Below are 7,241 nucleotides of genomic sequence, written 5' to 3' on the forward strand. Positions count from 1 at the left end.
ATAACTGCAACTTGCAACACCTTAATTATCCCAAAACTCTGTTGAAAGTCTTGTTTTCAATCTCTTAGCAAGGTGCTATGCTTCCAATCACCTGGCCATACTTCATGGGCATCCTGTTTCAAAACGTATCCATTTGAAATCTCTCTTCATTTGTCATCCTGCTCTATACAAGTTGCACCTTCTTCCCCAACGCTGGAATCTGTTGCTGGACCCTCTCAACAACCCGCATCCATTGATAGAATCGGGACAACTCCTTCTAGTTGCCTGGTGGGTTTCGGGGATCGCTGGAAAATCCCAGGCCTTTCGCGAGACGCTACCAGATCTATCAGCGAAGCTTCGTCTCCCAACACACACAAACATTATTCTACAGCCTGGAAATGATGGTGTAATTGGTGCTCTCAACGGGAGGTGGATTCCTCTACAGCGGATGTCTCTTTGATTGTGAATTTTCTTGCATCCATTGCTTCTTCAGGTCTTGCCTATAGAACAGTCAATAATTTTCAATCTGTCATTTCTGGAGGCCATATAACAGTCAATGACAAACCTGCTGGTGAGCATCCTTTAATCTGCAAGCTACTCAGGGGTATCAGGTTGGTAAAACCTCCTTGCCCTAAATACATTTAATTATGGGATGTATCTACCGTTTTACGATTCTTGGACGCTTGGCCCTCCAATAAATATCTGTCACACAAACAACTTTCTGCAAAATTAACTAGGTTATTATGTTTGGTTTCTTGTAAACGCATTTCTGATATCTGTGCACTGGATCTTGCAGGTCGTAGTATTTCACCAGAAGGTGTCACTTTTGCTCTATCCAGACACACTAAGTGTAATACTGCCTCTATTACTTATTCAAATTTTCCTAATAATCCTAAACTTTGTGTGGTGCAATGTATTAAGGATTATGAGGTAAGTACTGCTGATTTTCGACAGGATATGATGGGTCACTTGTTGATTGCTCTACAAAAACCTTTTCTCCCAGTGACCCCGGCTACATTATCAAGATGGGTGAGATGGCTCGTGGGTGAGGCAGGAATAGATGTTACAAAATTTGGTGCACATTCAGCTCGTGGAGCTATGGCTTCCCAGGCTTTTTCTATGGGGGTTAGTTTACTGGACATTATGAATGCAGCTGGTTGGTCATCTGATTCTATGTTTAAGACCTTTTATTATAAACCAACTGTGGATATTGCATCTGTAGTGGTGGCACAGCTTTAAACAAGCATAATCGGAGCCTCCGGTCCTGACATAGAATTCAAAATTTGCGAACATAAGTAACAAGAATTTTCAATTCTATTTAGGACACGGAGGCGAGGATTATCCCACCCAATTCTGCATTACATATGGTTGTTTACGTTATCTGTCTTAACTGCATATGTACATTTTTATACTGTATGTATATTCCTTGTTTTTTCCCTCCCCTTTTCCTGTACTTTATTTTATAAGGGAATGGTGTATTATAACTCTATATTTCTTTTCAGGTTCTGATCCCAAATGATGGTCGTTGATCTTTCTTCATGAACTATCTTATGGATACCTACAGGTTCCGTTTTTTCTGAAAATGCTCGCCTCGAATCTTCTGTTTTCAGCCCATTGGATTGCTGTTTTCAGTTCTCAGATTTCTTTCTTTCCACGTTCTTCACAAATGTTGGATTGGTTTTCCTCATCTTAACTGTTATGCTTACCAAAGAAAGAGGATATGGTATTCTCTTATGGACCTTTTATAGGGGGTTTTCTATCGTTGTCATGTGATACCCAGTGTGTGCTCATGGGTATTGTAGTGTTTATTTTCTTTATTGTTATCTGGTTGGCTGCTGAGATTTCTTCAGTAAAGAAATGAGAAGCATAATCCTCACCTCCGTGTCCTTAATAGAATTGAAAATTCTTGTCACGCATGTTCGCAAATTTTGAATTCCCTACCACATCTCGAAACATCAGGCATTTGAAGAGAGGGACGTGGTGGTCAGACATCAGAACTCTATCGCCGTTTTGAAGCTTATTTAGCAGAATGTAATTTTGAAGTGTTTAAAGAAGAAATATGTATAGAAACGCTACAGGTCATACAATTATGTAAACCTATTTGGAATGTCGACGTTAATCACTACATTCCAACTTTCAACCCCCTGCAAGGCACCTTCCTTTTAATTTCCCATGCAAATACGAGAAGCATTCTGGCAGTGCTACTTCAATATTTACAGGACAACTAGCGCGAGTTCTCGGAAGTCGGAAAGAGATGCCGAACACACTACACGTCATCACAAACAAAAGCTAGTTAAACCAGCTGAAGACAAAAGCTCTTATGGGGGTATAGCTCAGTGGTAGAGCATTAGACTACATATCAAGAGGTCCCTGGTTCAAATCTGGGTACCCCCTCTTTTTCATACAACTACATATTGTTTAAAATGTTTAGAATGTACCTCCACAATTTGTTGACTAACTAACACCGTTGTTAGTAAAATATAACTCTTTCACAGTTATATAAATGAAAACATTTTCATTTCAACAAGTTTGTTTAGTTTTTCTCAGGAAAAACACTGTGAACACCATGTATGGTATTTTTGCTAAAGCCACTTTCCAAATTCCTTGAAAACCTCTAGACTGAGAAACAGAGTATAGCTAAATGTTCCCATTTTGGTACCAATGAGAAATGAGGCACAGCGTAACAAATAGGATTTTATGGTTTTATGTAGAATGCAGAACACTCCCATTTAGTTAGCAGACTCATGATTTTAAGAAAAGTATTGTCATTTTAAATTTGAACCATCTGAATATTTTGTCCATCTTGTAAGAAATGACATCATATTTGTCGTGGTCCCCCATTTTGCAAAAATACCTATTGTCTGCTTACAGTGGGCTTAGAACCCACCCATTACTTGCCATTGGCTGACGTTTTTGTCACTTTCATTTACTAGCTTGTGAAGATTTCCTTCCTCTTCTTGTGTTTGCTCATCCCTTGAGTATTGACTTATTACCTGAATCCTCCCACTGATTAATTTAGAGGCACTACCTTTTTAGGTCGAGCCTAAGCTGCGCATGCACTGTCTGGAAGACCTGCTGTAAACACAATACGGAGTGCAATCTCACCTGCTCCTTGCCATTGGTTCACTCCTATGTTGCTCCTTTTTCCTGGCTTCTTATTGGTTGCCCCTCCGACACATCTCCACTTCCGTTTTATACTGAGGAGCACTGGCTAACTACAGTTTACTAACAAGTTAGGTGTTTATGTGCATATGTTTAGGAACTATTTCTTTTATTTTCTGCTTGTAATATTAAATCACCATGTTGGCACCATGCGCATACCTTTTCTGTACACGGACGTGTGCCTTTCCAAAACAACACTTACAATCGGTGTTCATTGTATTCTTTTTCATTAACTACCCCTCCCCCATCGCAGAGCCCAAATGGATCCCTGCAAGGCAATCCTCCAACATATTGCCCTCTCCCTCTGCTACGGAGACACCAGGCCTATTCGGGCTGTATTCTTGTAGACTAAATCGTCTGGTATTTAATTGGGCAGTTTCTGGACCTGTATATTGCCTTCTCTACTTTAAAGCCTGTTTCCCGAGCCGCCATGCGCATAACTTTGATGCACATGGCACCACGTTTTATGTTTCAGCACGGCGCCCAAGTTTACGTTTACAAAGCAAATAGCTCCAAGACTTGCAAATACAAGATCTATCTTTTGTTGCAAATTTAAAACCTTCCTTTTCTCTATTCCCAAATAGATGTATTCTTTAGCGCTGATCTTATCAGCAAACATCCCCAATCCCTCAGTGCCAGGACAGCCTTTGGGATAACAGTGTGCTCATGAAATGTATACATAAATAAATAAAACAAGTGTGATAGGATCAAAGAGTATTTGGAATGGGGGTTGCTGAAGTAGATAAGTTATTGGGTATTACCCTACTCCCCTCTCCTAAATTTATTATTTTCGTTCATTCTTTGAATATTAAGCCAGTACATGAAGGGATAGTATTTTTTTGCTGTGATCAAAGCCATGCTATTTATTGCTTGTGCCTGACTTGATGTTTATCCCCGTCCCCTTTGTTAAAACTTGGTGGCTCAAATTTGCTGATATTTCTGTATTTGCATGACATGAGAGACGTGTTCTAGAATGAGCCTGGAACCCTCTCCTTAAATGGATGTAGAGACTCCCGATTTAAAAAGGATTTAAATGTTTGTTTTATGATTGCAGAATCATTATTAGATTTATTGATTTTAAAGCATTGTTTCATGTCAATGATAAAGTATGAGATATATTTTTGATAATGGTTTTACAGATTTGAGTGGTTGAATTTTCCATTATGATTATACTTTTTTTGCATTATCTTTCGCAAAAGGAAAGTAGTTGAGTCCTGAGTATGTGTGGTTTATAAAACAACAAACTAATATAATCACACCAAAATATGAAGACATTTTTTATTTTAGATTAACTTGGTCTAAATCACATTCAAGTTTTCCACATATCATGTGGAATCGAGCTTGAAAATGGCTAAAAGTTACATTTTCAAACAGACCTGCGGAGCTTGGTAATTGTATTTTTAAACTGATTTTACAGAGTCTTTGCTTTTAATGTGTTTGTTTCCTGCCGGTGTATTTGGACTATATCAAAGCACAAAAGAGACCTCACACTTAGTTAAGTGATAAAAGATTTAATGATGAGCAATTAAGAGATCCAAACATAATCCTATTCGGTGCTATCCTTACAAATAAAGAGGGTTCTCCCATTGGCTGGGTGGGATAAAAACAAAGAGATGGACATCATACACTCTGCAAATGTCAGCGTCTGCAGTTCAGTGGCACAAGGTAACAGGATGAATACCTTCAAACCTCTGTAGGCCTCATACTACGGATAGTGGGCATCTCCGCTCTAAAAATACAGGATGAGGCTATGAGCTCCTGTGTCCATCCTTGCTTGTTCCTTGGATGCGCTGTTTATAGACATTGCCATAAGGAATTCACCATTTTCAAGAGTGGACTGACACAGAGTAAACCAGCACAAAGCAATTGGGTAAATAATTCACATCAGGTTAACCTTATAGCACAGTAAGGGCTAAATTACGAGTCTGGCGGTGCACAGTGGCCCGGCGATGGCGGTCTCCTAACTGCCCGATTATAGCAAGAGTGGTCGGACAGTCATTGCTCGCTGCAGCTGCCAGAGAACCACTGTTCCCTGAGAGTGTAGCAGCAGTTTGGAGGCAGTAATATGCTTGGTGGGGGCGCCACGGTTTAGATAAGCTTATTGCAAGTTTTCTCTCTGCTATGGTTTTCATGGCGGAAAACTGTGGTGGAGAGGAAACAAAGGGGGACCTACAGGGCCCCTTTGTGCCTCGGCGCCAAGTGGATGTAAAAAAAGAGGGGACAACATGCGCCCCCCAGTGTGCATGCACACCAGTTAAGACACGGCATGGACTTTACTGTCATGTCGTGCAGGAACTGTTTTTTGGCGATCCCCTTGCCATGCCCATTTTCAGGGCACCACTGTGGGAACGTCAAAACAAAAGCCCACCAGACACAAGTTACCTGCGTAATCTGATTGGCAGCCCAACCACAGCTTTAGCCTTGTGACAGCGGGCGAACCTGGCACCACACCGCCAAAGTCGTAACCAGGCCGAAAGCGTGAAAGCAATACAACATATGTCAGACAAATCTTTAACCTGTAGGGTTCCCAGTTCATGTGTGCAGCCTGTCAAGTGGCGTGTCATCACACCACCATCAAAAGACTATCACATGTGCAAGTTCGCATCATGTCACCTGAGATGGTTGAAACATCACTTGGTTTCCCATGCCATTCATGAGAAATTAAAGTTTGTGAATCCATACCGGCCTAACATTGGTAGAAAAGAATTCCAAAGTTGCGACTTATAGCCATAGCTGAAATTCTATGCCCACAGGAATATTTCACTGTGAACTGTTTGAAAAACATTCAAGAATGTCAGGGGAAACATATACGGAACAAAAAACAGTAACATTGTACTTGTAAAGAACACTCCGTTGTATTATTTCAGGGGAAAGTTCAGCACTAAGGAAAAAGCATCTCAAAAGGGCCTTTTAAGTTAGAATTGCACATTTAAATAAAATGAGCTCTAAACCAACATCAAATTTAATGTCATTAAATCAATTCAAATAAAGAACATGTATATTTTCCAAAATTATTTTTACATGGAAATAGCTAATGTTAAAAATGCCTACTACCACAATTTTCCACAACATTCCTATAAATGCACATTTGTCTAATTTCCTCCTGCAAAATTATTTTTTAATATTTCATAAATTTTAGATGCTCTTGTATCATTTTACAAAAAGTCAAGCGTGTACTTCACTGCTACACATTTTTGCACCAATTTTCTACCTGGTGCATTCTGAGCAAAAAGTATAAAATTCACCAAACCACTTCATTTGGCGTCACACTTTTCATAAACATACATTAATAAGCAACATATGCAATAAAGTTCCATTATTGCAACTTGTTTATATGTATTAGTGTTGTCTTTTAAATGTGTTTTCTTTATATCCGCATTTTAAAGCACACTTCTACAGTGCTTTTACTATGCTTGTCTTTGTATCATGTGTCACAGTGTCTAACATGTGCAACATCTACTTTCAGCCTTTTGTGTCTTCTGTGTATAAACATATAGGGCTAGATGTAGGTAATAGCAAATTACCGAATGGTAAATACCAAATTTTACCGATTCGATATTTACTAATCGGTAATTGCTATGTAGGAAAAAAAATCGGTAAAAATACCGAATCGGTAAGATTCGGTAATTACCGAATCAGTATTTGCCATTGATTCCTATGGGCCTTGAAGCCCATAGGATTCAATAGCAAATACTGATTCGGTAATTACCGAATCGGTAAAAATACTGAATTTCCAAGGGGGACAGGGTGTCACTTTGACACCCTGTTGCACCCCTGTTTCTGGCTTGTGTGCCATGTGACACACATACATGCCCTTAGGGCATGTATGTGTGCCACATCGCACAGGTGTACATGCACAGATGTGCATGTACAGCAAAATTCGTAATTTACCACCCATAGTATTGGGTGGTAAATAACGAATTTCTAAGGGCCTGTGGCACTGTAAACTGTGCCACCTACATATTGAATTACAAAATCAGTATATTTACCGATTCGGTATTTAATCAAATCGGTAAATTTATCGAATCAGTAAATATACCGATTCTGTAATTTTCTAACCGCCTACATTACAATACCCAAATACCGGTCGGTAACGGCCG

The 7,241-nt window shown here is 39.5% G+C and overlaps 1 non-coding gene across 1 annotated transcript; it reads left to right on the top strand.

The window, feature by feature from the left end:
• The first annotated feature begins 2,301 nt into the window (after positions 1–2,301).
• On the top strand, positions 2,302–2,373 carry TRNAC-ACA (transfer RNA cysteine (anticodon ACA)). The gene has a single exon. It is a non-coding gene; the product is annotated as a tRNA-Cys (tRNA).
• Positions 2,374–7,241: the final 4,868 nt, after the last annotated feature.

Source organism: Lissotriton vulgaris, chromosome 4_1 (assembly GCF_964263255.1).
Source record: "Lissotriton vulgaris chromosome 4_1, aLisVul1.2, whole genome shotgun sequence".
NCBI classification, from domain to species: domain Eukaryota; kingdom Metazoa; phylum Chordata; class Amphibia; order Caudata; family Salamandridae; genus Lissotriton; species Lissotriton vulgaris.